Source organism: Sus scrofa, chromosome 4 (assembly GCF_054392235.1).
Source record: "Sus scrofa isolate SSC_HxYL_T2T_F1_AM1 chromosome 4, Sscrofa_HxYL_maternal_Yorkshire_Landrace_v2.0, whole genome shotgun sequence".
NCBI classification, from domain to species: Eukaryota; Metazoa; Chordata; class Mammalia; order Artiodactyla; family Suidae; genus Sus; species Sus scrofa.
The window spans coordinates 68,013,937-68,041,925 of record NC_139386.1 but is presented as its reverse complement, the minus strand read 5'-3'; the positions used below and the strand labels follow the sequence as shown (position 1 = coordinate 68,041,925).

At 37.7% G+C, this 27,989-nt stretch overlaps 1 pseudogene; it reads left to right on the top strand.

Moving 5' to 3' along the window:
- The first annotated feature begins 18,735 nt into the window (after nt 1-18,735).
- LOC110260480 (small ribosomal subunit protein uS10-like) lies at nt 18,736-20,244 on the top strand (annotated as a pseudogene).
- The last annotated feature ends 7,745 nt before the right edge of the window (nt 20,245-27,989 follow it).

Sequence of the window (27,989 nt, the reverse complement as noted above, 5' to 3'; positions counted from 1 at the left end):
TCCAGATTAACAGATATGGAAAATGTGGGAAGTAACCATTTTGGAGAATATAAGAAAGAATATTAGGTGTAAAGAAAAATATTTCAGAGCATTGTTAAGTTCCCTGATGAGGTTGACTGAGTAGCCCTTATACCTGTTATCAAATGTGGACTTTTCTAGCTAGTGGTTGATATGTAGTGGCTTTCAGGTAGAAAGAGTTCAATCTTGATATTAAGATTCCCTGTTTACATCTTTGATAATAAGAACTTGCAAGAATAAACCATTAATGAAGTAGAGAGTCAATTTAGGAATACAGAGATACTATTATAGATTTAGCTCTAGCTTCTATAATTGGAGACCCATGGTATGTCAAAGGGAGGCCAAATGAAGCCATATTTTATGGGGTTTTTGGGGGGGAGGGGGTGGTTAGTAGAGAGGAAGGGATTTTCAAAGACACAGTGCCATTATGTGCCAAGTCTCAAGCATTCCATTAACATAGAATTCAATGTGGAAGAATTCATCATTTACATATTCTTTCTTATTGATTTTCTTTTTATATTTTTCAGTTGCACCTTGGCCATACAATCAAAATACATAAACACATGCATACCTGCATATGTACACACAAACTACTCTTTAAAATTGAGGCTACCTGGAGGTATTAGATTTCTTTCATTATATCCCAAAGCCACTTAGAACACAGCAAATATCGGGTACTTTAAATCAATGCTAAGCCCCTGGTTTCTTAATGTATGCCATAGGGCACTCACTGGCATGTGATATATGGTTTACCAGGGGGCAAAAATGTAGAGAAGGTCAGATTAGTCCCGGCTGCCCTTATTTTCTCACTCTGCACATTGTTTCAGTCTCCCCCCACAGTTTGCAGTGAAAGTATCAAGGAGGTGAAGTCCCTTGCTGAGAGATAGTTAAGGGGAACTCAAAATTCCAAACTAGGAGTCTAGCATCTCTGTTACCATATGGTGCCCATGATGGTTCATTTTATGTGTCAGTTTGGTGAGGAAGGAACTCAAATATTTAGTCAAACATTATTCTAGATGTTTTTGTGGAGGGTTTTTTTTTTGTTGTTTTTTTTTGTTTTTGTTTTTGTTTTTGTTTTTTTAAGGTGAGCTTTGCATTTAAATCAGGACACAGATTATCCTCCTTACTCTGAGTGGGCTTTATCTGATCAGTTGACTGTCTTACTGGAAAAAGACTGACCTCTGTAGAAGTGGAAGAGAAGGTTCTGCCAGGAGACTGCCTTCAGACTTGAACTCCTCCTCTTCCCTCTGTCTCCATTCTGCTGGCCTACCCTGCAGATAATGTTCTTAAATAAAGACTATTAAATTCTGGGGGATTTGATAAGCAGGATAATGTGTAATACTAGGTACTCTGTGCTTAAATTGGGAGTATTAGAATTATAGAAGGATAGTGAATTTCATAGTCCTTGAAATTTAGTCCTTATTTTATTTTAATTTTATTTTTTAGTCCTTATTTTAGAAGTCATGGAAAAATTAGTCCAGACATGGAGGAAAATGCCCTAAGTAACTGTAAAGTATCAACACATTGACTTTTCATATTTTCTTCTGATATTATTTTGCTACTTGATTGAAAAATACTGATTGTAATTTTTCTTCACATTGCTTGGATGGATATAAGCACTGAATCTTTTAATGCAAATATAATTCTCATGCCATAAAATTCACCTGTTAAAAATATGCATTTCAGTGGTTTTAGTGTATTCACAAGCCGTTGTATATTTCCCAAACATTTTCATCATCTCAAAATGAGACTGCATAACAATTAAAAGTCATTCCTCACCTCCTGAAAACTTCTCCTCTGCAGCTCCTGGAAACCATTAATCTTTCTGTCCCTGTGTTATTGTCTATTCTGGACATTATTATATAAATGGAATCATTTAATTCCATTTATAAGCCATCGATATAGTAAGCTACAGATCTTTGTGCCTTAGTTTATCTCACTAAGTATAATGTTTTTCAAAGTTTGTCCATATTTTAGCATATATTATCAGTGCTTCATTTTTATTTGGTTGGATAATACTCCAGTGTGTATATATACCAAACTTTGTTTATCTGTTCATCAATTGATGGGCATTTGGATTGTTTTCACTTTGGGGCTATTGTGAATAATGATGCTATGAACATTTATGTAGAAGATTTTGTGTGAACATATGTTTTCAAGCCTTTAAGTTATACATCTATGAGTGGAAATGCTAAGTCATATGATAACTTTAACTTTTTGAGAATCTATCAGATTGTTTTCCAAGGTGGCCGTACCACTTTATATTTCCAGAATCAATGTAGACAGATTTCGATTTCTCTACATCCTTACCGACACTCTTTATTGTACTTTGTTCTGATTACAGTCATCCCAGTGGGTGTGAAATGATGTCTCATTGTGGTTTTGATTTACATTTCCCTAGTGACTGATGATATTCAGCATCTTTTCCTGTCTTTATTGGCCATTTATGTATCTTTGAAAAAATGTCTGTTCAAGTCCTTTGTCCATTTTTAAAATTGCACTGTTTGTCTTTTTGTTGTTGAATTGTAAGTACTTTTTAATTTATTCTGGATACTAGTCCATCATCAAATATATGATTTGTAAGTATGTTCTACCATTCTGCAGGTTGTCTTTTCACTCAGTAGTGTCCTTTAAGCACAAACTTGGAGTTCCTGTCCTGGCTCAGTGGTTAACGAACCCAACTAGCATCCATGAGGATACAGGTTCAATCCCTGGCCTCGCTCAGTGGGTTAAGGATCCAGCGTTGCCCTGAGCTGTGGTGTAGGTCACAGATGCGGTTCGGATCCCATGTTGCTGTGGCTGTAGTGTAGGTTGGCAGCTACAGCTCTGATTCAACCCCTAGGCTGGGAACCTCCATGTGCCACGGGTGCAGCCCTAAAAAGACCAAAAAAAAAAAAAAAAAAGCAGAAACTTTAATTTTGACAAAGTCTAACTTTTTTTTTCCTTTTTTTGCTGAAGCTTTATGGGTCATGTCTAAGAAACCATTGTCTAATGGTCACAAAGATTTACCCTTGTTTTCTTATAAGAGTTTTATAGTGGTAGCATTTATGTCTAGTTTAATGGTTGATTTTTAGTTAATTTTTATGTATGGTGTGAGGTAGAGATCCAAATTCCTTTTTTTTTTTTTTTTTTTTTGTCTTTTTGCCTTTTCTAGGGCCGCTCCCATGGCGTATGGAGGTTCCCAGGCTAGAGGTCTAATTGGAGCTGTAGCTGCCAGCCTACGCCACAGCCACAGCAACACAGGATCCTTAACCCACTGAGCAAGGCCAGGGATCGAACTTGCAACCTCATGGTTCCTAGTCGGATTTGTTAACCACTGAGCCACAAAGGGAACTCCGAGATCCAAATTCTTTTTTCTTTTCTTTTCTCTCTCTCTCTTTTTTTTTTTTTTTGTTCTTTTTTTGTTTGTTTTTCCTTTTTTTTTTTTTGTTTTTTTTTTTTTTTGCATGTGGATATCCACTGGTCCCCATACCAACTGTTGAAAAGAATGTGTCCATTCCCACACTGCATTGTCTTGCTATCCTTGTCCAAAATGAATTGACTATAAAGGTAAAGGTATATCTATGGACTCTCAATTCTGTTCCACTAATCTGTATGTCTGTTCTTATACCAGTACCATAAAGTCTTGACTATTGTGGTTTCTAATAAGTTTTGAAATTGGGGATCTTTTTCAAGATTATTCTGACTATTCTGCATCTTGAATTTCTGTATGAATTTTATGGTCAGTTTGTCAATTTCTCAAACCTACCAGCTAGAATTTTTTTTTTTTTTTTTTTTTTTTTTTTTGTCTTTTGCCATTTCTTGGGCCACTGCTGCGGCATATGGAGATTCCCAGGCTAGGGGTGGAACTGGAGCTATAGCTGCCAGCCTACACCACAGCCACAGCAACGAGAGATCCAAGCCACGTCTGCAACCTACACCACAGCTCATAGCAATGCTGGATCCTTAACCCACTGAGCAAAGCCAGGGATTGAACCCGCAACCTCATGGTTCCTAGTCAGATTCGTTAACCACTGAGCCATGACGGGAACTCCCCAGCTAGAATTTTGATAGGAGTTGCATTGAATCTGTAGATTTATTGAAGAGAGTATTATCATTTTAATATTAAATCTTCTGATTCATTAACATGGGATATTCAGTCATTTAGATATTTGTGGCTCTTTCAACAATGCTTTGTAGTTTTCAGGATATAACTTTTACACTCCATTTGTTGTTATTATTTTTTTTGGTTGCACCTACAGCATACGGAAGTTCCCAAGCCAGGGTTTGAATCTGAGCTGCAGCTGCAACCTACAGTGCAGCTGTGGCAATGCTGGGCCCTTTAACCCATTGCACCTGACTAGGTATCAAACCTTAGCCTCTGCAGTGTCCCAAGCTGCTGTGGTCAGATTCTCTACCCATTGTGTGGGTATTCCCATTTGTTGTTTAATCCTACATATTTTATTTTTTGATATGATAGTAAATGGAATAATTTTTTAAATTTCTGTTTTGGATTGTTCATTGTTAGTGTCTAGAAATACAATTGATTTTTTGTATGTTATTCTTGTATCTTGCAACCTTTCTGAAGGTTTCTTAATTAGTTCCAAAGGGTTTTTTTTAGTAGATTCTTTAGGGTTTTCTGTATATAAACCTATGTCATCTTCAAATAGAGATAGTTTTACTTCTCTCCAATTTGGATGCCTCTTTTCTTTCTTCCTTTCTTTCTCCCTCTTTTCTCTTTCTTTCCCCTTCCCTCCCTGCTCCCTTCTATCTGCTTTCTTGCTTTTTCTTTTTGGTCTAATTGTCCTAGCTAGAAAGGTGAAAAGAAGAGGTGATCGTATTCCTGCTCTTAGAGGGGAAGCATTCATCCTCTTACCATAAGTTTAATATTAGCTGTGGATTTTTTAGTGGATAGATGTCCCTTGTCATATTGAGGAAGTGTTATTCTAATTCTAGTTTGTTTAATGTTTTATCATCAAGAGGTGTTGGATTTTGCAAAATGTCTTTTATATAGCTATTGAGACAATCATGTGATTTTTGCACTTTATTCAGTTGATAATGGTGAATTACATTAATTGGCTTTTGGAAGTTAAACCAACTTTGTATTCCTGGAATAAATCCTACTTGGTCATGTTGCCTAATCCTCTCCATATGTTGCTAGGTTTGATTTGCTAATATTTTATTGAGTATATTTATATCTATTTTCATAAGAGATATTGGTTTTATCTTGTTTTGTCTTTATTTTTGGTATCAGGGTAATACTGGCATCATAGAATGAAGTAGGAAATATTCCCTCTACTTTTGCTTTTTGAAAGAGTTTGTGTTGTGTTTGAAAAACTGGTGTTAATTGTTCTTCAAATGTTTAGAAGAATTCACTAGTGTATATATGGGTTTTCCTCTGAGGAATTTTGTGATTACTAATTTAATCTCTGTCACAGGTCTATTGAGAGATTTTATCTCTTCTTGAATCAGTTTCAATAGTTTGTGTCTTTATCTGAAATTTTTCCATTTAATCTAGATTATCTAATTTGTTGGCATACAATTGTTCATAGTATCTCCTTATAATCCTTCTCTTTTTTGTAAAGTTGGTAGTAATATTCCCTCTTTAATACCTGATTTTAGTAGCTTGAGTCCAGTCTTTTCCTTTTGATCAGTCTAGCTAAAGGTTTGATTTTGTTGATCTTTTCAAAGAGGCAACTTTTGATTTTGTTGATCGTTTTTGTATTCTCTATTTTATTTCCACAATAATCTTGTTTTCTTCCTTCTGCTTACATTTGGTTTACATTGCTCTTTTAGTTTCTTAAGATAGAAGATTAGGTTATTCAGTTGAAGTCTTTTTTCTGTTTTAATAGATGCATCTACAGGTGTGATAAATAATTTTGTTCCAACCTGGGCTAAGGAATGCCCAGATATCTGGGAAAACATTGTTTCTAGAAATGTCGGGAGAATGTATCCAGAAAAGCTTAATATTTGAATCTGTAGACTACATAAAAATGATTGCCTAATGCATGGACATTATCCAATCCCTTGAAGGGTCTGCATAGAACTAAATGGTAGAAAAAGGGCAAGTTTACTTTCTCTGCTTGAGTTGAGATATCCATCTTCTGCCCTTGGACCTCTGCTGTCCTGGTTCTTGGGCCTTCAGACTCAAGACTGAATTACACTACCAACATTCATGGTTCTTCAGCTTTCATATGGCAGCTCAGACTCCATAATTCTATGAGCTAATTCCTATTTTAAGTCTCCTCTTAATATATATTCTACTGGTTTTGTTTCTCTGGAGAACCCACACTAATACAGAAGCTATCAATTTCCTTCAAGCACTGTTTTGGTTGTATTCCTTAAGTTTGGGTTTGTTGTGTCTTCATTTTCTTTCATCAAAGTATTTTCTAATTTCCTTCGTGACTTCTTCAATTCATTGGATATTTTAGAAATATGTTGTTTAATTGGAGAAATACTTGATATTATTTCAGCCTCTTGTTGTTGGGGGTGTTGTTTTTTTTTTTACCCCCTGTGGCATATGGAATTCGTAGGCCAGGGGTCAGATTCAAGCCATGGTTATGACCTAACCTGCAGCTGTGGCAATGCCAGATCCTTAACCTGCTGTGCCAGGCTGGGGATCGAACCTGCATCCCAGTGCTCCAGATATGTTGCAGGTCCCATTGCACTACAGCAGGAACTCCTATTTCAGGTGTTTAATTTACTGAGACTTGTTTATGATGTAGCATATGGCCTGTCCTGGAGAATGTTCCATGTGCCCTTGAGAATGTGTGTTCTACTGTTGTTGTGTGGAGAGTTGTTATAGATGTCTGTGAGGTCTACATGTTGTATAGTATTGCTCAAGTATTCTTTGTTAATCTTCTTTTTAGTTTTATATGTTATTGAAAATGGGATATGGGAGATGCAACTATTGTTGATTTTTTCTTTTTTCTTTTTTTTTTTTTTTTTGTCTTTTTGTCTTTTTGTTGTTGTTGCTATTTCTTGGGCCGCTCCCGCGGCACATGGAGGTTCCCAGGCTAGGGGTTGAATCGGAACTGTAGCCACCGGCCTACACCAGAGCCACAGCAATGCGTGATCCGAGCCGCGTCTGCAACCTACACCACAGCTCACGGCAACGCCGGATCGTTAACCCACTGAGCAAGGGCAGGGATCGAACCCGCAACCTCATGGTTCCTAGTCGGATTCGTTAACCACTGCGCCACGACGGGAACTCCTTGTTGATTTTTTCTAATTATTCTCTTAATTCTGACAGTTTTTGCTTTATGTATTTTTGGGCTCTGCGAATAAGTTTATAATTGTTATATTTTCTTGGTGAATTGACCCTTTTTATTTTATCATCATTAATGTCTTTGTTTAATCTAATAAAAATGTATTAAAGTCTCTCTGATATTAGTATAGCCACTCTAGCTCTTCTAGTGACTATTTTTAAGGTATATCTTTTCCATCCTTTTACTTTCAACGTATTTATGTCTTAGAATCTAGAGAATACCTTTTGAAAATAGCAGGTAGTTGAATTATGTTTTTTTTATCCATTCTGCCAATATCTGCCTTTTAATTGGGGAGTTTAATTCATTTACATATAATGCGGTTACCAATGAGGCAGGATTTATGCCTACCATTTTGCTATTAGTTTTTTGTATATCTTATGTCTTTTTTATTCCTCTTTTTTCCAATTACTTCCTTCTTTTGTGTTAAATAGATATATTATAGTGTATGATTTTAATTCTCTTATCATTTATTTTACTGTATATTCTTTGGAGTTATTTTATTTTTGGTTGTTCTGGGGATTACAATTAACATTTTTATAGCAGTCTATTTTACACTAATAACAACTTAATTTCAATAGTATCCAAGCTCTGTTCTCTTCCCTTTCATTTTTCTGTTACTGTCATACAAGTAATATCTTTATACATTGAAAGCCCATCAACACAGATTAATTTTTGCTGTATGCATCTCTCTTTTAAATCAAATAGAAGAGTTACCAACAACAGAAAACATTTATTCTGTCTTTTATGTTTACCTACAAAGTTATCTTTACCAGTGTTCCTATTTTCTTCATATGTTTTCAAGGATTTAAATTACTGTCTAGTGTTCTTTCTTTTCAGACTGCAAGATTCTCTTTTATATATCTTACAGGGCAAGTTAACTAGTGACAAATTTTCTCAGTTTTTTTTTTTTTTAATCTAAAATGTCTTATTTTGCTTTTTATTTTTGAAAAATATCTTTGCTAGATATTGAATATCTTCTTTTAGCAATTTGAACATGTCATTCTACTGCCTTTCGGTAGAACATGTCGTTCTATTTCCATGGTTTCTGGAAAGAAATCAGTTATTAATTTTTATCGGGGATCCTTTTTATGTGATGGTCACTTCTCTCTTGTTGTGTTCAAGACTCCCTCTTTGTCTTTCTTTTTGTGACAGTTTGATTTTTATTGTCTCAGTGTAAATATCCGAATTTATCCTGTCATAATTGGTTTAGTTTGCGGTATGTGTAGATAATCTTTCTTCTTCCCAGGATTTGCTCTTGTTTTTGGTTTGTTTGGTGACTTTTCTGCACTAAGCCCATGAAGTCTATATTCTTTGTTTTGTGTCACCACCCAGATTTCTGCTTGGTTAGCTTAATGGCCCTCTGATGACTGGACAGAGATTTCCTTAAATGCCTGAAACCAATAAAGCTCCCAGGCTTTGCTCAGGGGCTCTTTCTGTGTGTTGGGGTGCACAGCTTCAAAACTTAGCCAGGTAGTTTGCAATTCTGCTTTAGCTTTCACTTCCTCCTTCCTCAGAGCCTCAATGTCAGCTGGAGGTGAGAGTTTAGGGCCTTTCAGGTCTTTTCTAAGCATGTGGACAGCTCTGGGAATGTGCACAGACCTACTTGTGTTTGTGGTTTTCTTAATTCCCAGGAGCATGTCACAGCTTTTCAGAGCCCCCTATAGAATTCTCATTCCTAAGCTTTACTCTTCAGCATTTTCACATAGCCTACTATTTTCCCAAAATGTTATTTACCACCTTAGGCAGCTTCAAAGTTAAACAGTTGCCTATAATTTTTGACAAATGCACGTAGTGAAAAGACTTTTTTGCATCGTGTGAGCTCTGAGTCAGGTTAAATAAAGACATCACTTCATGTGGGGTCTTTCAGGGAACTAGCAGGTTAGATCGTATCAGTTCTCTTGGAATGTAGCTTTAACAGTGCTCCACCTCATTTGGCTCCCTCCAGTGGCTGCCAGTCTGCTGATTTTCACTTTGATTGTGAGCTGTCATTTTTCAAGGCTATCAGAGCTGGAGAGGAGGAATGGGCATAGGGCAAGTTAAAATCCCTCAAAGCACACTGTTCTTATCAAGATTCAGCTCTTTTTCTTGAAAAGCTACTTCCCAGATTTTTGGGAGTCTTTGGTTCATTTCTAGGATCCTGGAAATATTGAGCCTGACGATTTTTTGTGTTTTCTCATTGCTTTAATGGAGGAGAGAATTTTTGGACATTCTTAACCTGCCATTTTTGCTGACATCATCCCATTTCCCACTGAATTGCGATGTACATTATATATATCATGGGATCCAATTAGAGAGCCAGTAAATGAAGTGCCAGTTATCCTGTTCATGTGTAGGAAGGAGAATGTTAAGAGGTGTCATACATGTTAAGGAATTTGCTTTCAAACTTCCCTTGGTATAAGAATCAGGGGACTCAAGGAGCAGCTGGCCATTGAGATTGAGCAAAACTGTATTCACATTGCTTGTCTACCACATCTTCCTATGTCAACCACACTCCTGTGCATTTGTGCACTTGTGTTTTTGCCTCTCCGTCTTCCTTAATAGCTTCTCTGTGGTTAGACTTTCCATGGCAGGGACTGAATCATTCCCTTGAGAGTCTGGTGTAGGAACAGCTGTGTCTGAAAAGCTTTCCCTCCACATTCAGGAGGGAAAACTACTTAGAAGAAGAGGTGCCATTAACTGTTTACATCTATGATGATGACAAGTTAATATTCTCTAATATTTTTGTAAAACAGTTCCTAGGTGAATAAAAATCAACAAAATGTATTTAGTTTCTTTTATTCTTATCTCCCAATGCTTTCAGATACAAGCCCAAGTCTTCTGTTACTACCAAGAAACAACAGTCATTTTGGGATATTTCTGTAATGAACTCAGTTCATTTAAGTTCAGTTTTTCAGCAAGGATATGACAAGTACCTACAATAGACTAGGAATGTGATTAAATTTTTTGCTCTTAATCTCCCAGAATTCCAGAATTCTCCTGCTCCTTCCATATCCTGGTTGTGAACCATGTGCTGTGAAATTGACTTCTTTACTTCCCATTGCTTTATCCATAAACACAGAACAGGGTAGTCTAGATGTCACACAAAATATCCCATATTGTTCCTCCCACACAAACACACAACACAAAGTGAAATAGAAAAATTACCCAAAAAACCAAAAAATGAGAGGTGAAAATAATTTTCTTAAGCTTACAGCACTTCCTAGTTTGAGCCAAGGTGTACTAGGGAATGGTCAGCAGTTAGTTTTTTTCTACTAGTCTTGCTCAACATTCAGAGATATGTTCAAATACTAATCTGAGAATTGGAGATAGGGCGGAGGGAACTCTTCTCTTGAAAGATTCTGCTTCTGCATCCAATATGTGCAAGGTTTCATTTTCAAACATATTTGTATCAATTTACGGTATAGAGTTCAGAATACTCTGGTTTGGTACTAGAAGTAGTGAGACTGCCAGGGTTTTCCTGTTTCTTGTGTGTCACCTTGCTTTCTCTTTGTACATAAGCAGACATAATCTGCACCGGGCTTGGTACCCCCAGTCATGTGGGGGAGGGTGGGAACACTGACAGCTGCCAGAACGGCTGTGGTGGTGGACGGCTGGATGCAGGTGCACAGACTGCCTCGATTTGATAGGCTTTAGGGCTTGCATTATCTCCAGCAATATCCAATATCCTAGCCAATAAGGTCCTTGAAAACAACAGAAGCAACATAGTTACACATATTCATCAGGGCATTCGGTTCCACCAGGTTCACTCAGCGCCACATGGATAAGACATCTGCAATGTGTTATTTTTGTGATCTCCCTGGTCCCCATGTCACAGCAGCTTAGAAATTAAATCATGCACCTGACATCCTGATGCTTTGTTATCTGCATGATTTTCATTTTGCCCACACCCTGTATGCCACATGAGGCTTAGGATTCTTAAGTTTGTCTAATGGTTTCTTGACAGAGCAGAAGCAAGAGCTAGGTGGTAACTAGTGGGTGAGTTATTCTTCTGGTAGAATGTTTGTGTAGACTTTTGAGGTGGTGGAATGTTAGTGTGCCTCTGATTTTGAGATTCTGGCTTCACTGTCTGATGACCTGGACTTTGTCCCACTCCACTGCTAACTAACTAGACCATAGATGAGTCACTTAGCTTTTCTAACTCTCCATTTTCTTGGCTGTAAATTGAAATGAATAATCCCTGCCTGGCAGTCTCACAAGGTGGTTTCGAGAATGAAATGATAAGAATGCGTGTGAAAGTAGTTTGGAAATGGCTGTTAGAGGCAGATAAACTGATTACCTCTCCTCCCTGCCATCTTCTCACCTATAGAGAGAAGAATCACCAGCCAAACGGGGGTTCACATTATCTTTTTAGGCAGAGAAGCAGCAGATAAAATTCAGGGCTCTGGGAAATCTAGGTTGGAGAACATGGTTTAGACCTTAAAATTCTGGGCTCTGGGAAGTCTGCCTTGGAGACCATGGCTGAGACCTGAGGCTAAAATTGCATCCCCTTCCTCCCAGTCCAAATAAAAACCTATGTACTTGCAAAGAGAGCTGCCAAATCTGCCATGCAGCCTTCTTGTCTGCTTACTGGTGGTTCAGACTTCTGCAGAGCAGGAAGAGCTGGGACACGGGGAAAATGGCAAGCATCCCCGTGGGTGGAGTGGACCGCCCCAGACAGTCAGTGCTCAGAGCCGTAAGTGCCATGGCTCACACCATGGGAGAGGGCTCTCAAGCCTGAGCCCCGGTTCCTCCAAGAGAACTCGACGTCCTGTCATAGGTGAGCAGTGACCATCATCTCATCCAGCAGGAAAATGGGCTCTAGTGGAAGCCAGGCTCCCACCCAACAGATGAGCGCCCTTCTCTCCTAAGGGGAGGAAGAAGTCAAGGGGGAGGGAGACTGGGAGTGTTGACCTCATCACTCTCCAGAGGCGGGAGGGGATTGGAAGTTTGCCCCTCTGTGGGTCTGTGAAGGAGAGCAGGAATCCTCTCCTGTTACAGCCATGGCCGTGAGGCTTTCAAAGTCATCAGGGTTTACCTTATAGGGTTTGCCTCATTGAAAAGTCTGAGGAAGTTGTTTATTAAGGTATATTTGAGGTTACATAAATAGCCCCCTCATTATACAGGGAGAAGGGGCCAAGGATGGGTAAGTGACTGGCTCAACTAGAGTAGAGTGCAGCCATGCAATGTCATTGAAAGGCAATAAGAAACACAATTGAGAGCGCAACAGTTCATCTGTGTAGAAATTTCATCCGTGATACCTGGGATCCCCTGTCAGCCTCAGAATGCCCTTGGTATTAATGTCGGTGCAAAAAGGTTGTTCTACATTTTTAAGTCCTTTCTTCTTGAGCTATAGCCCCCCCCACCCCTTCCTTTATGTCATGATAATCATAAGTTGGCTCTACCTGCTGGCTGCCTGAGATGGAAATAAATTTGATGATTCTAGCTGTGGAATGAAGGAAGGAAGGGAGGAAGGGAGGGAAGGAAGAAGGAAAAAGAAAGACAAGACACACATAATACTCATGCTTGGAATTACCAAACTCAGAGCCATTATTGTTGTATCCATAGCTGAGTCTGTGAGTTTGCATTTGGTGTAGGAATTCCCAAGGCTACTGCTGAAAGTTAAGCGGGGGGAGGTTACTGAATTATGAGTATTCTATACTAGGTTTAATATTTTGTTCAGTGCTTTGCATAGAATTGCTCAAGTGTCATGAGTAATATAGGGGGTTTTGCCATCATTTTTCAGTTGTTTGAGGAAAATGTTACCTTTTAAAGGCTTCTTATTTAAAGTTTTATAAAAAAAAGTCATCATTTTATTTCCACTGATTGTCTCTTAAGCTGTGTGTGTTTTTACTTCTTTAAGGCATCTCAAATTGCAATATTGAGAAAATCTGGAATGTAGGTTTGCAAATTCTGTTCTGAGCAGCAGGCCAGCTGGGAGCCCTGCACAGATACCATGAGCCACTGCTGTGGGAAAATAGAAACCTCTCTCACCACTAATGACCCCTATGAAGTCAATCAATTAATATATATATATATATATATATATATATATATATATATATATATTCATATGCACATTTAGCTGTTAAATGGCTACTAAAATGGCTATTAAAAATCTCAATTTTTAAAATGAAGCTGTTTCTACTCAAATATTTGGAAGAAAGGAAAGAAAGAAAGAAAAAGAAAGATGACAAATTAGCATAACTTTTAAATTAATGGTAATCAGGTCAATGATAGATTATTAACCAAGGTATTATACAGCTCATCTATCTTATTTCATATTTTAAGATCAATTTAGGTAAGGAACTAGCTTTAAGAAAATATATATTCAGTTGAAATTTACAGTCACTCCTTGGCATAGCATCACATTGTTTTTCTGATAATTTAGGCAACTCAACTCAACTTCTAGGAGGGGAAGAAAATTCCAGGCTTTGCTCTATTCACTCTTCTACCTCATTAAGTGCTTCACTGTCCCTGTCAAGCCATTTGAGCTGTGTTTACTACAGTAAACTCTGATCACCGTTAAGACCTCCTCTCTTCACTTATGTGGAAATGTTCATTGGATAATATTTGTACAGTGTTTTGAAAGCCTCCAAAGTATGCACGTTGTTCCCCAAATTCAATATGTGCCCAATAAGTCTCATAAAATACCCCAAATAATTTCCCATCCGTATTTACTTTAACTCAGTTTTTGAATATATGAGTCCTATTGACTAAAATACCCACCCTCCCATCAGCATTCCCACTGACTACCTATTTTCTCTGTTTGGTTAACGTTTTATCACACAGACAAAATAAGTATTTGTATGCTAGCAGAAAACCACACTGAACCAATTAAAGCAAGCAAAGGAAAGAAATAGCTGAGAAAAATCTGTGGTGTTTTATGGATGAGATTTCATGTACAATATCTTACCTCACAGGGCCATAACTCATAACTTCTTACTTTCTTAATGAGTGACAATAGCAAATCTGGAAAACATCTGCCTTGAAAAAGAACACTAACTGCTCTCTGCTTAAAAAATGTTGCTCGGCTATTACTGTATGGCAGCCATGCGTATCATATTGTGGTATGAGATGTCTTGGTTGCAAGAAATTAACATTTTCATGTTTGATTTCAAATTGTCTAGAACAGAATCCGGGCATAATTCAAATCATTGTAAAGCCACAGTTGCAATAAAGAATATGATTTACTAGTAGCAAGCCTTCAACACCGCTACTCAATTCCCAGCAATCATTGCAACTTGGATGAAGAAAATTTAACAAACTACTGCTAGTGTGTGACATCTAAAAGAAAATCTGCAATATAAAAAGAAAATCTAAAAATAATCTCTCATTTACATAACTAACTATTTCAACTGGTGAGCATCTTTTGGCTGGTCAAGTGAAGTATGTTCTTTCAGTCTCATTACCATCTCAAGAGAAGCTGCCATCAGAATAAGTTCATTAACATTCCCACCTCTGTTTCTGTCTTAGGCACGCATATGCTTCCTTTCTTCTCATTACCAATCGATAGATGTTTGGAAGATGAAAGAATGACACTTCTAGAAGAAGGAACCAAAAACAATGCCATTATCATTTGTGCATCCCATGACCTAATTTTTCAAGCTAATGTCAAATAGATCCAAAAGTTAAAAGTAGCTGCTCAGTCATTTTTATTTCTCCTGAAAGTAAGAAGATCACAGTGAACTGCTTTTTCACTTTGAATGTGTGTTCTCATTGTACTAATACTGTATTATTAATTTCTAAACCACTGCAAAAGTGTAATGTTTGGCAAAATGCTAATTATTTCTTTCTTGGCTTAGAAAATAAATTTGGTCATGGAAAAGAATTCATCTCTGGACTATCTCAGATAGTTGTCATCTTTTTTTTTTTTTTTCATTTCAGTAGTGATGTCTTATTATTACAAAGTGTGAAAAATTTCATTCAAGGGTGACTTTATCCAAGACATTATCTAATGGAACAGCTGGTACCCTTGTTCACATTGACCCTGAACCATGGAAGAGGTCACAGTTCTCACAGACTTCTAACTTGCCTTTGTTATGAACAGAACAGGGTCTAAATTATTTACATTAACTGTTTATCTTATTATCCATTATTACATTTGATGAAATAATTCACATAAACTGAAAATAGAGGTTTCCACATACCAACCAAGTTGTTGTTTTTTGTTTTTTGTTTTTTTTTTTTTGGCTTTTTAGGGCTGCACCTGTGACATATGGAAGTTCCCAGGCTAGGAGTCTAATCGGAGCTACAGCTGCTGGCCTACGCCATAGTCACAGCACAGCAATACTGGATCTGAGCTGTGTCTGTGACCTATGCTATAGCTCATAGCAACACAGGATTGTTAACCCACAGAGCGAGGCCAGGGATCGAACCCGCGTCTTTATGGATACTAGTCGGGTTCATAACTGCTGAGCCACAAGAGAAGTCCCACCAATTGAGTTTTAAATTACACAGTTGATTTAATTTCAAACGTTTCCCCCCTTTTTTTTTTTTTTTTTTTTTTTTTGGTCTTTTTAGTGTCCCACCATGCCATATGGAGGTTCCCAGGCTAGGGGTCAAACGAGCTGTAGCCTCTGGCCTACACCACAGCCACAGCAACTTAGAATCTGAGTCACATCTGTGATCTACACCACAGCTTATGGCAATGACTGAGCCTTAACCCGCTGAGAGAGGCCAGGGATTGAACCTGCGTCCTCATGGATACAAGTCAGATTCATCTCCACTGAGCCATGATGGGAACTCCCATTCAAACATTTTTGACTACCAAAAATGCTCTCAAATTATGCCCTCAAATTCAAAATTTCTATATATCTATATAGATGTATATCTGTTTTTAGGTAATTCTATTGTTTAGCCCAGAGCATAAGCAGATTTGAATCGTTAATCTTGTTAGTTCCAGAAGACAAATCTAGCAGTGTGTCAGAAGGACTGAGCCAAGTTTGATGGTAGCTTGTGAATATTTCTGACACCAAATAGAATCATATACTGTTTACAGTTGTCTTTTGCATGCAGGTGCATTGTGGGAAAGTAACCCACCTCTGAAATCACAGGAATCCTTTGCTTCAAGTCTTTTAGTCACATTGTAAAAATTAACAATGCTGTATTTGTTTTCTCTTTAATATTTCTCATATTTCTTATTCTCATTCTGAAGGAATGCATTCTAATCCAAGGACACATTCTCATACATTCAATAATCCTTGTGCTCCAAAACGATTCACATGAAAACTCAAAATCAGATGGTTTCATGTGTTCCAACATAGCTTTTGCTAAAACAGGGTCATCCTTGAACTTGTCATCTGCTGAGGTATTGAATTCCCTATTTCACTCAATTACATGATCTTAAGAATGTGGCCATTTGCCATTTCTGCCTTAACTTTGAACACATGTTTTTGCATCTAGCTGTTCAGCCTTACGAATCCCTGAATTATAAATGACCTACTGGAAAAAAAGAGTAAAATACTTAAGGAACTACCCAAGTAATACATAAAAATGTTATTTCTGTTTAAAAATAAGGGATTTTTAGTATAATTTTCCTGGTGATGACAAGTTTAACTCTTTGAAGCATGCTACTGCAATATCTGAGATATGAATTGATTGTTTAAAGAGTAAAATATTCCTTTAGTTTTGAGAGGAAATCTCATATATTTATTGATGTTTTAATCAGAGTGATATTTTAATCAGTCATCATTTTATTCTAATTGAAGACAGTATTCTGATGTGGAACTATTTAATCGTAAAGAAATTATTTTCATATATGTATATTGTGTTGCTCAGTTTTTTTCTGAAAATGAGTGGATAAATCTTAGTTTCAGATATTTATAATCAAATAGTTGAGTCAAATTAAACACAGTTTGACCACTCTGCTGGACTAAAAACTCCTTAAGGGCATAGATTGTGTCCTGTTCATTCCTCAGATGGAGAAATGATTAGGACAGTTTGGCGTATAGTTGGTTCTCATTCAGTGTTGCTGAACTGATCTGAATCTTTATGTGGCCAGATATAAAACACCATATTTTATTTTTTTATCAGACAGCCTTCAATTAATAAAATATAAGCTCATAGTTTGCATTCATCCCATATCTTTTTTTTTTTAATTTTCAGATACCTTTCACATAAATGTACCATTTGATCTTTTTGGAGTGATAGGTCTAATAAGTCATATCAGTCCATCTTTCTTGTTAGAAGTCACACTGCAGGTTAATTAATTAATTGCATGGCAGGAACTGGAAATTAGATTTTTTTTCTTTTAAAAACTTGTAAGTCCTTTACCCCATACATATTCACTGTTTTATGAGAGATGTATGGGATGGGCCAAATTGCTTCTTTGTAGAATAAGACCTCTTATTTCAATTTGGAAATGAAGAGTGATGAAAAGACTATCGCTCCCACATAAACAAGAAGAAGAAAAGCTGACAAGCTGGAAATTAAGGACTTTCGAACCCATGCGTGAACTGAGATTACAGGGCAAACAACCACCTTGAAATATGGGAAGGGACATATTGCCAAACTCCATATAAGCCAAAGAGAAGATATGGCTAGAAATTTATAACAAATTGCTGTAGATTGTGTGGGAGTGTGAAGTCTCTGGGGTTGCAGACATATTTGTATTTGTATATAGGAAGGATTTTCCTCCAGAAACTAATGGGGAAGATTGAGGAGAGGCCTAAGAAAACTTCCCCTGTGGTTCTGGCTGGATCAGGAGGCCACTGCTGAAACATTGCCAGATTCATTTTCTGTATCATCTCTGAGGAACAAAAGCCTTAATATGCAGGAAAAAGTGAACAAAAGTGTAGACTAAGGTCTCTGGGTTACAGCTGGGACCCTGAGGACCCAGTACTACCCCCTGGAGAAGGAATAAGAATACTTGAGATTGTCACAAACTCAAGACCCAGGTTCACAAAGCCTGCTTAAATCTGGAGCTTAATAAGAACATCAGACAACACCTCCTTCCCCCCCTCACTCACCTTCATTACCCTATCAATGTCAAATAAAATTAAGAGTGGAATACAGCTGGGAGAGCTGCAAGAGACAGTCTCTGTTTCACAAGGAAAAAGAAAAAACCTAAGCCAAGTGGGAGACCCAAAGCCAAGCAGGAAACAAGCTTCAGACTCAGCCCAGCTTCTGACAAGATTGACATGAACGCGAACACTTATAGCCCAACAGAAGGAAAAGTGTGTCCATCTCCAAGTATAACAGTTATTTATCTCAAAATATGTTGTTGTATGCAATTCGTCCAACTTTAATCAAAAACTTTAGGCATACAAAGGGCAGGGTGTGTGGGGGGGGTGACAACACAGTTTAAAGAGCCAGATTCAGACGTGACCTAGATGTTGGAACTATCCAATGGGGAATTTAAAATAGCTGTGATTAATATGTTTCAGGCTCTAATGGAAAAGGTAGACAACATCCATGGTCAAGTAGATATTTTGAGCAGAGACATGGAAACTATAAAAATGAAAATCCAAAAAAAGAATAATAGAGATGAAGAATGCCTTCAACAGTTTTACCAGTAGGTTTTATGCAGCTGAAGAAAGAGCCAGTGAGCTTAAAAATAGAGATCAACAGAAATTACCCAAAGTGAAACACAAAGAGAAAAAAAAAAAAAAAAAAAAGAATGTTAAAAAAACATAGCAGAGCATCCAAGAGCTATAGGACAATACCAAATGACCTAACATAGGCAAAAATGGAATTCTAAGAGAACAAAAAAGAGAAGAGGGCAGAAAAAATATTTGAAGAAACAATGAGCAAGAATTTTTCAACATTCCAGTACCTATGAATATTGTATTCAACCTTCTGAAAGCCAAAGACAGAAAACCTTAGAGGCAGCCAGAGGGGAAAAATGATGTTATGTAAATAAACAATGATGAGAATTACAACAGATTTCTCATCAGAAACCATGTAAATAAAAATACAATGGAATGGTGTCTATAAAAGGAAAAAAAAACTGACTTATATTCAGTGAAAATATCTTTCAAGGTGGAGCAGAAGCAAAGCCTTTTTCAGACAAACTGCAATTGAGGTAACCCGTTACCACAGACCTACTCTGCAAGAAATGTTAAGGAAGTTTTTCAGTTTGAAGAAACATGACATCAGAAATGTTGATTTATACAAAGAATGAATAATGAAAGTAAAATGGAATTTTTTTTAATTTTAGTTTTTCTTTCTTTTTTTTTTTTTTTTACTTTTAGGGCCCCACCCGCAGCATGTGGAGCCCAGACTAGGGGTCTAATCGGAGCTACAGCTGCCAGCCTACGCCACAGCCACAGCAACACAGGATCCAAGCCGTGTCTTTGACCTACACCATAGCTCACGGCAATGCCTGATCCTTAACCCACTGAGCGAGGCCAAGGATCAAACCTGCTACCTCATGGTTCCTAGTTGGATTCGTTTCCGCTGCACCATGAGGGGAACTCCTAGTTTTAGTTTTTCTAAAAGCTAACTATTCAAAGCAAAATCATAACAATGTCTTTATTCCATTAATAAAAGTGAAATGTGTGACAACAATGGCACAAGGAATGGGAGGATTTGGGAATGTACTGTTACATTGTATACAAAGTGGTATACATGGTATATAATTAGTGGTAAATAATTTTATTTGAAGGAAAATTCATTAATGATTAAAAAGTTAAATGTTATTAAAAAAAAAAAAGTATCAAGCCTCCATAAGGAAGACACTGTGGCCACTGTTCCTGGCTCACCACTGTTTCTTTTTGGTGAGGAGGAAGGTGGTAAGGAAGTTATGCTGCAGCCACACAGCAGCCATAGCTTTTAAATATTCTGGAACAACACCAGTGGAACCAAAGTGGAGATTCACTGAATAATTACCCTAACTGTCTGCCATGTAAAATTCCTGGGAGAGGTGTGCGCTGATTTAATCTAGATGAAGATTCACAAGCACCTCATTAACTTGGAGAATCCTTCCAAGAGGGTTAAGCAGATTACTTCTATCATTATTGAGCCAGGAGTAGAGATTGAAGTCTTCACTGTAGTTGCTTAAGTCAACTATTTTAATAAATCGATTATTATTATTGATTAAAGTATAAATATTAAGTAATTGTAGGAACTAAAATAGAATCATAGGTGTTCCCATTGCAGCTCAGTGGGTCTTTAAGAACCTGATGTTATCTCTGTGAGGAAGTGGGTTCTAACCCTGGCCCTGCCCCGTGGGTTAAGGATCTGGCATTGCTGCAAGTTGCAGTGTAGGTTGCAGATGTGGCTTAGACCAAGTGTTGCTGTGGCTGTGGCATAGGCCAGCAGCTGCAGCTCTGATTTGACTCCTAGCCCAGGAACTTCCATATGCTGCACGTGTGGCCATAAAAAGTGGAAATAAATAAATAAATAAATAAAATAGGATCATAAAATTGCTTAGTCATACAGAGAAGGCAGAAAGTGAACAACAACAAAAAAGCAAGAAAGGCCATTTGGAACAAATAGAAAACTTCTAGCAAGATAATAGATTTTGATCCAGCCGTAACAGTATTCACATCAAACGTCTAAGTGTATCAGTTAAAAGGCAAATTTGTTAGAGAGATTTAGAAAGAAGACTCAAGTTGGTTTTAAGAGACTCACTTCAAATATAAAGGCATAGGTCAGTCAAAAGTAAAACAATATACAGGTTCCCCTGCTATCGAAAAGTAGAGTGTTCCCATGAAACTTTTCATAAGCTAAAATAACCTTAGAACACATCTTGCTAACAGATGCACAAAATAAATTGAGATAAAACACAGATGCTCACAGATGCAGTTCAGAGCTATGGTGACTGGATACTAAGATGTTGAGAGTAGCTCCTAGGGAAGGAGCTTGGTGATGCCAGTCTCTCTGCTGGGGGTGTGCTGCCTCTATGCTGAAAAAACAAAATTAAACAAAGCAAATGCTGAATGCTATTTTTTATTGAAGTATAATTGATTCACAATATTACATTAGTTTCAGGTGTATAACATAGTGATGCAATACTTTCATAGACTATACTCCATTTAAAGTTATTGCAAAATAATGGCTGGATCTCCCTGTGCTCTATAATATGTTCTTCTTGCCTATTTATTTTATACATAGTAGTTTGTGTCTCTTAGTCTCATATCTTGCCCCTCACCCCTGCCCTCCCCATTTGCTTTTTGCCTTATTTTCATTACAGCAAAAATCTGCTTCAGACTTCTGTCAGTTCGCAAAAACAGGTACTAGTGTAGGTTTTCCATAAAAGGAAGTGGTGTAAAGTGAACTTTAAAATGATGGAAGATAATTGTACCAAACACTATCACCTCTCTCTCCCTCGCCCTGTCTCTCTCTCTCTCTAACACACACACACACACACACACACACACACACACACACACACCCAAAGCTAGTCTTGCTGCCTTAAATTCAAAGTAGACTTCAGAAAGAGATATTATCAGAAATACGGTAGAACATTACCTAATGATAAAGTGGTAAGTTCTGCAGATGAACGGAACAGTCTAAAAGTTACACACCTAATAGCAGATTTTCAAAATACATGAGGAAAAAACTAATGAATCTGAGAGAACAAATAGACAAATCTATAATTATCATTAGTGACTCCAACATGCCTTGTAGTTACTGACAGAATGAGTAGGCAAAAAAAAAAAAAAAAAAAAAAATCATCAGTAGGGATACAAATGATCAGCACTAACAACCAGCACTAACAACAAACACTAACAACAAACACTAACAACACTAACAACAAACAGCACTAACAACCAGCTTGACATAAATGGCACTTATTACTTCATTAAAGAACTTCAGAATACCCATTCTTCTTAGTGCACTTAGAATGTTCCCCAACATAGACTATATATATTCTGAGTCACAAAATTAACTTTTACAAATTTAAAAGAATAGAAATGATACCAAATATGTTCTCAGATCATTATAGAATTATACTAGAAATAAAAAAATATATATATCTGGAAGATCTCCAAATATTTGGAAATTAAATAATACATTTCTAAATAACCCATGAATCCAAAAGGAAGACTCAGAGGAAATTTTTAAATATTTTGAATCCTCAACAATAGGAAAAGAAATAAGCCTGTGAAAACAGGGCAAATGATCTTGACAGAAAACTCACCAAAGAAAATATAGAGTTGCAAATAAGCATATGAAAAGATGCTTAACATTATCTGTCATTGGGGAATTTCACATGAAAATGAGGTGCCATTTCACACCTATTCAAATGGATAAAATTTTTTAAATCCCTGACAATACTAACTGCTGACAAGGATGAATAACAGCAGGAACTCTTGTCATTTGTGGGGATGCAAAATGATACGGCTATTTTTTAATAAGTTTGGTGATTTCCTACAAAGCCAATCGCAATCTTATTACAAACTCCTCCAGATCAAACTCCTAGGTCTTTAGTCAGTTGATTTTAAAACATGACCACACGAAAGTTTCACCTGAATATTTATAGCAGCTTTATTCATAACTGCCCCAAACTGGAAGCAACCAAAATGTCTTTCCAATAGGTAAGCAGATAAACTTTGGTACACCCATACAATGGAATATTCATCAGCCATACAATGAAATGAACTATAAAGCCACAAAAAGACATGGTGGACCTTTAAATGCATCTTGGTAACTGAGAGAAGCCAGCTTGAAAAAGCTATATATTATATGATCAAAATTATTTGACATTCTGGAAAAGTCAAAACTATAGGAACAATAAAATGATCAGTATTTGGAGTTCCCGTCCCGGCTCAGTGGAAACAAACCTAACTACTATCGGTGAGGATGCAAGTTTGATCCCTGACCCTGCTCAGTGGGTTAAGGATCTGGTATTGCCGGGATCTAATGGCGTAAGTCACAGAGGTGGCTCAGATCTGATGTTGCTGTGGCCGGGCCGTGACTTAGGCCAGCAGCTGCAGCTCCAATTCAGCCCCTAGCCTGGGAACCTTCATATGGCACAGGTGTGGCCCTAAAAAAAAAAAAAAAAAAAAAAATCATTGTGTGACAGGAATCTGGGGGCAAGGAGAGAAAGATATATGGTTGAAGCACAGGGGACTTTCAGGGTGAAAAAATTATTGTGCGTTCCACTGTAACGGTGGATATAAGACATTATGCCTTTGTCAAGCACATTGAACTTTATAGCACAAAGAATGAAGTTTAACATATCTGAAGTTATAAAATATCTTATAGACGGTTGGGGGGACCCAGGATGTAATGCAAAATGTGACAAAACAATCTAACTGTATCACAAATGTATGAAGGGGGTGTGATAAAAAGGTACTGAACTAAATAACTTTGGAAATAAGTGGAGTCTGTCAGGGTGTACTCTAGTTGATAAAGCTGTTTGCCATAGGGTTATGGTTTAATAATTCTGATACCATTACATATGTAATACTGACATTGAACAACTAAGTGGACAGCAATGATGGGAGATAGGTTTCTCACTGTTGCAGAAGGAGTTTAGAGATGAGCAAGAGGAAGAGGCTAGAATGATCCATGTGCTAATAGATTAGAGTTGGACTTAGGTTTGTTTAGCTTAATATAGATACAGGTGGTTACACATAGATACACACACACACACATACACACGGGTTAGTACGCACCCATACATTTCCTCACTCTGTTAGCTCAGGGTCTGAAGCAATGAAACTTTAGTAGCACGACTGTACCTACTACCCAAGTCTTGGTATTATCCTAGTAAAAAGAACAGGGCTCCTTAGAGAAATGGCTGATTCTAGAATTGGGGCAGGAGACATAGAACGTGAGCCTGGAGCATCTTTTAGTGTTATAAATGAAAAAATATGAAACCAATAATAATGGGATGTGCCAAAGAGACACAGGGGCCAACTGAAAGAGCTCCCAACCCCCAAAGCTAGAACAATTTGAGCTCTACCTAATAAAATTTTTTTAGTGATGGAAGTGTCTGTGCTGTTCAGTATGGAAGCCACTAGCCACACATGGCTATTGAACACTTGAAATGTGGTGACTCAGGAGGTGAAACCAAATTGATTTAACTTTAATTAATTTAAATTTAAGTAGCTGCATGTGGCTAGTGACTGTTGCATTAGACAACAAAGCCAGCTCTAGATGATAGGCTCCTTGAAAGCAGCAGTTTGTCTTACTTACTTTTATCACTTGTCTGAATAGTACTGGAGCTATGTGGTAAATAAAGCTGACACTGAGACTTTCCGGAAATTCTGGTCCAGTGTAATGGTTTTCAACCTGCATTAGAATCACATGGAGGGAACTTTAAACAAAATTTAATTTGTGCTTTACAACACAGGCAGTTAAATCAGAATCACTTTAAAGGGGTGGGAAGAGCCAGAGGAGAGAAGGAATGTGCAATTATAAGTATTTTATTTTATTTTTTTATCTTTTTTTTTTTTTTTTTTTTTTTTGTCTTTTTAGGGCCTCACCCTTGGCATATGGAGGTTCCCTGGCTAGGGGTCCAATTGGAGCTGTAGCCACCGGCCTACACCACAGCCACAGCAACGCCAGATCCTTAACCCACTGAGCGAGGCCAAGGATCAAACCTGCAACCTCATGGTTCCTAGTCGGATTTGTTTCCTCTGAGCCACGTTGGGAACTCCCATCAGTACTTATTTTAAAAGATGTCAGGTGATTCTAAGACAACCAGAATTATGAGAAACTTTTCAGTAAAGCCGGGATATATAACCCAATTATCTAAAAGGGATTCCCTACCTTTTTTATAACTCCCAGACTTTCTCACATTATCTAATAGATTGCAAAGTAGAATATAATTCGAAACAGGTAAAATGCCAAATAGTACTTTTAGGAAAAAAGAGACATTGTCTTATCTTTTAGGCTATTGTAATTTTGGAAAAAATTTATGTCTTGCTGGATTAGACAGTACATACATATATGTGTGTGTATATAATTAACATCAAAGAGAATGAGATATCATGAATATATATCTCTGCAGTTGAGAAAAAACCAAATAGATAAATCCCAAATCGCAGATTTTACTGTTGTAGTAGAAAGTGGTTAAAGAGAATTTTTTTTTTATTTCTGATCTATATAGTACCTAGAGATTAAGTAGGTTTGTTACCTGGGCTTTGAATGGTAAATTAACATATGAAATGAGGGGTTTGAATCTTTTTCCTTGGAGTAAAAGCCCAGGAGCCGACTGCCATTGTTTGCTCACTCCCTAAGAATTTCCTCCTTCAAATTCCCAGATTTCTGTGTTTTAATTTGGTGTGTAGGTTGGGAGAATACGTTTAAGCCATTAAGGGATTTTCACTGGAGAAAGGTGAGAGCTGAGGCATACATGTTACTGGATGACAGTATAAGGTTCCATCAAACCCATCAAACATTGATCTTCAACTTGGATCATCGTTTATCTTCTCTGCATCCAGAATGCCAGCTATAATTGAAATCAATTACGTGTTCCTTTCCTCTTAACTTTTTTTTTTTCTTTTTCAAGTAGAGTGATTTGGGAGAATGGGGAGCTGAGAGGCATAAAAACCCTATTAGTCATAGAGAATTATTTGTTGTATAGAATTACTTATTACTGATGGTGAACTGTTCTTATGGGCCATTTGCTAGACTTGGACATGATTTAACTGGTGTAGTGGGAAGAGCATGAACATTGTACCGAAAGACCTGGTTTGGAATCTCAGTTCTTTCACTTACTACCTAGATAATTTTGGCCAGTTTACCTCTTTGAGTCTCAGCTTCTTTTTCTACGTGGTGGGAATAATAATAATACCTGTCCTAGTAGAGCTGCTGCGAAGAATAAATAAGCTAATGTTATAACGTATGTGGTAGGCACTAATACATTCTAGTTTTCCTTCCTTTATGACACCCCATGCTTCTCTCTAAAAGGTCATTCCACTGGCTCCTTCTGGCTCTCAAGTGTCCCAAACTGTGTCCCCACTGTGTCTATTCTGCCACCCTCCTTTCACCCCAGCATCACTACCTCCCTGTGGTCTTTCAGGTTCCTGCATGTCTCAGCATGTTGACTGCTATTACTCCTCCTCTTCTAACCACTCTAAGTTAGTATGTATTGAGTACAGTATTAAGCTCTTTATAGATGTATGTCCACTTAATTAATAATTAATAACATAACTCCTTTTGTCTACTTCATCTCACAACATTATCCTTTTTTTTTTTTTTTTTTTTTGTCTTTTTAGGGCCGCACCCAAGGCATGTGGAGGTTCCCAGGCTAGGGGTCAAATTGGAGCTGTAGCAGCCAGTCTACACCACAGCCACAGCAACACCAGATCCCAGCCATGTCTGCAACGCCGAATCCTTAACCCTGTTTTTCAGAGGAGACAGGGACAGAAAGACAGGATTTTTCCCAAGTGGCATAACTGACTCATGTGACACAACCCGTCCACTCTCTTGGTTGGCTCCAGGTTGCCCACAGTCGGTAACAACTTTTCAAGACAGAATATCATCCTGTTCACCGTTGGTCTCCTGGTGGTTCAACTCAAGGCTTCAGACCCCTCAAAGCCATCCTCTAAATGATCCATATCTCCTGTGTTTCCTGTCTTCTCACATGCTAGTCCTTCAGCCTGCGGTGCCCTGATTTTATTCAGATTTTCCCCATTTTACTTGGACTCATTAGTGTGTAAGATTACACTAAAATTTATCACCCATATAGGTTTGTGTATCCACCACGACAGTCAAAATATCGAACTGTTCCAGTACTACAGGGGCCCATCCTATGCCCTATGATAACTGCATCCCTGTTCTTCCACCCCTTGCCTATTTCCCATTGCATCCTTAACCTCTGGCAACCATTTATCTGTCCTCCATTCTAAAATGATGTCATTTAAAAAATGTTGCATAAATAGGAGTTCCAACTCTGACTAGTGGTAATGAACCTGATTAGTATCCATGGAAATGTGGGTTCGATTCCTGGCCCTGCTCAGTGGGTTAACAATCTGGCATTGCCATGAGCTGCAGTGTAGGTCGCCAACATGGCTTGGAGCCAGCATTGCTTTGGCTGTGGTATAGGCTGACATCGGCAGCTCCAATTCGAATCCTAGCCTGGGAACTTCCATGTGCAGTGGGTGTGGCCCTAAAAAATAAAGAAAAAAAAAAGGTACATAAATGGAATCATGCAGTGTGTAATCTTTGGGGATTGGCTACTTTAACTCAGTGTAACTCTCTGAAGATCCTCTGAGTTATCGCATGTGTTAATAATTGATTCCTTTTTATTTCTTGATAATGTTCTACAGTGTGTCTATGTTGTACTTTATTTAACTATTCACCCCTTGAAAGATATCTGGGCTGATTCCAGTTTGAGGTTATTATGAATAAAGCTGCTAGGAACATTTGGGTTCAGATATTTAGGTGACCATACATTTCAATATCTCTGGGATAAATACCCAGGAGTGCAAATGCTGGGTCATATGGTAACTGCATGTTTCCTTTTATAAGACTTGTTTGCCAAATTGTTTTCCAGAGTGGCTGTGCCAATGATGCATGAGTGGTTCAATTTCTCTGAATCCCAATTAGCATTCTGTATTGACATTATTGTTTTATTTTGGCCACTCTGATCTCTCTCTCGCTCTCTCTGCCCCCCTTCCCTCTTTCCCTTCTTCCCTTTGATATTCCTTTCTTTTCTTCATCCTGGGAATTACCTCCACCTCATTGTGTGCAGTCCTCTACTGTGAGGGCATTTTTAGATAGGTGTCTGCTTCGCTCCATGGATGTATATTATCCTGCCTCCTGTACGTAGAAATGTTGTATGCATGGAAGGGAAGGCAGAGGTCTTTTATTGTAGGGTGGGGTGCTGACTCTCTTTCTGCTATG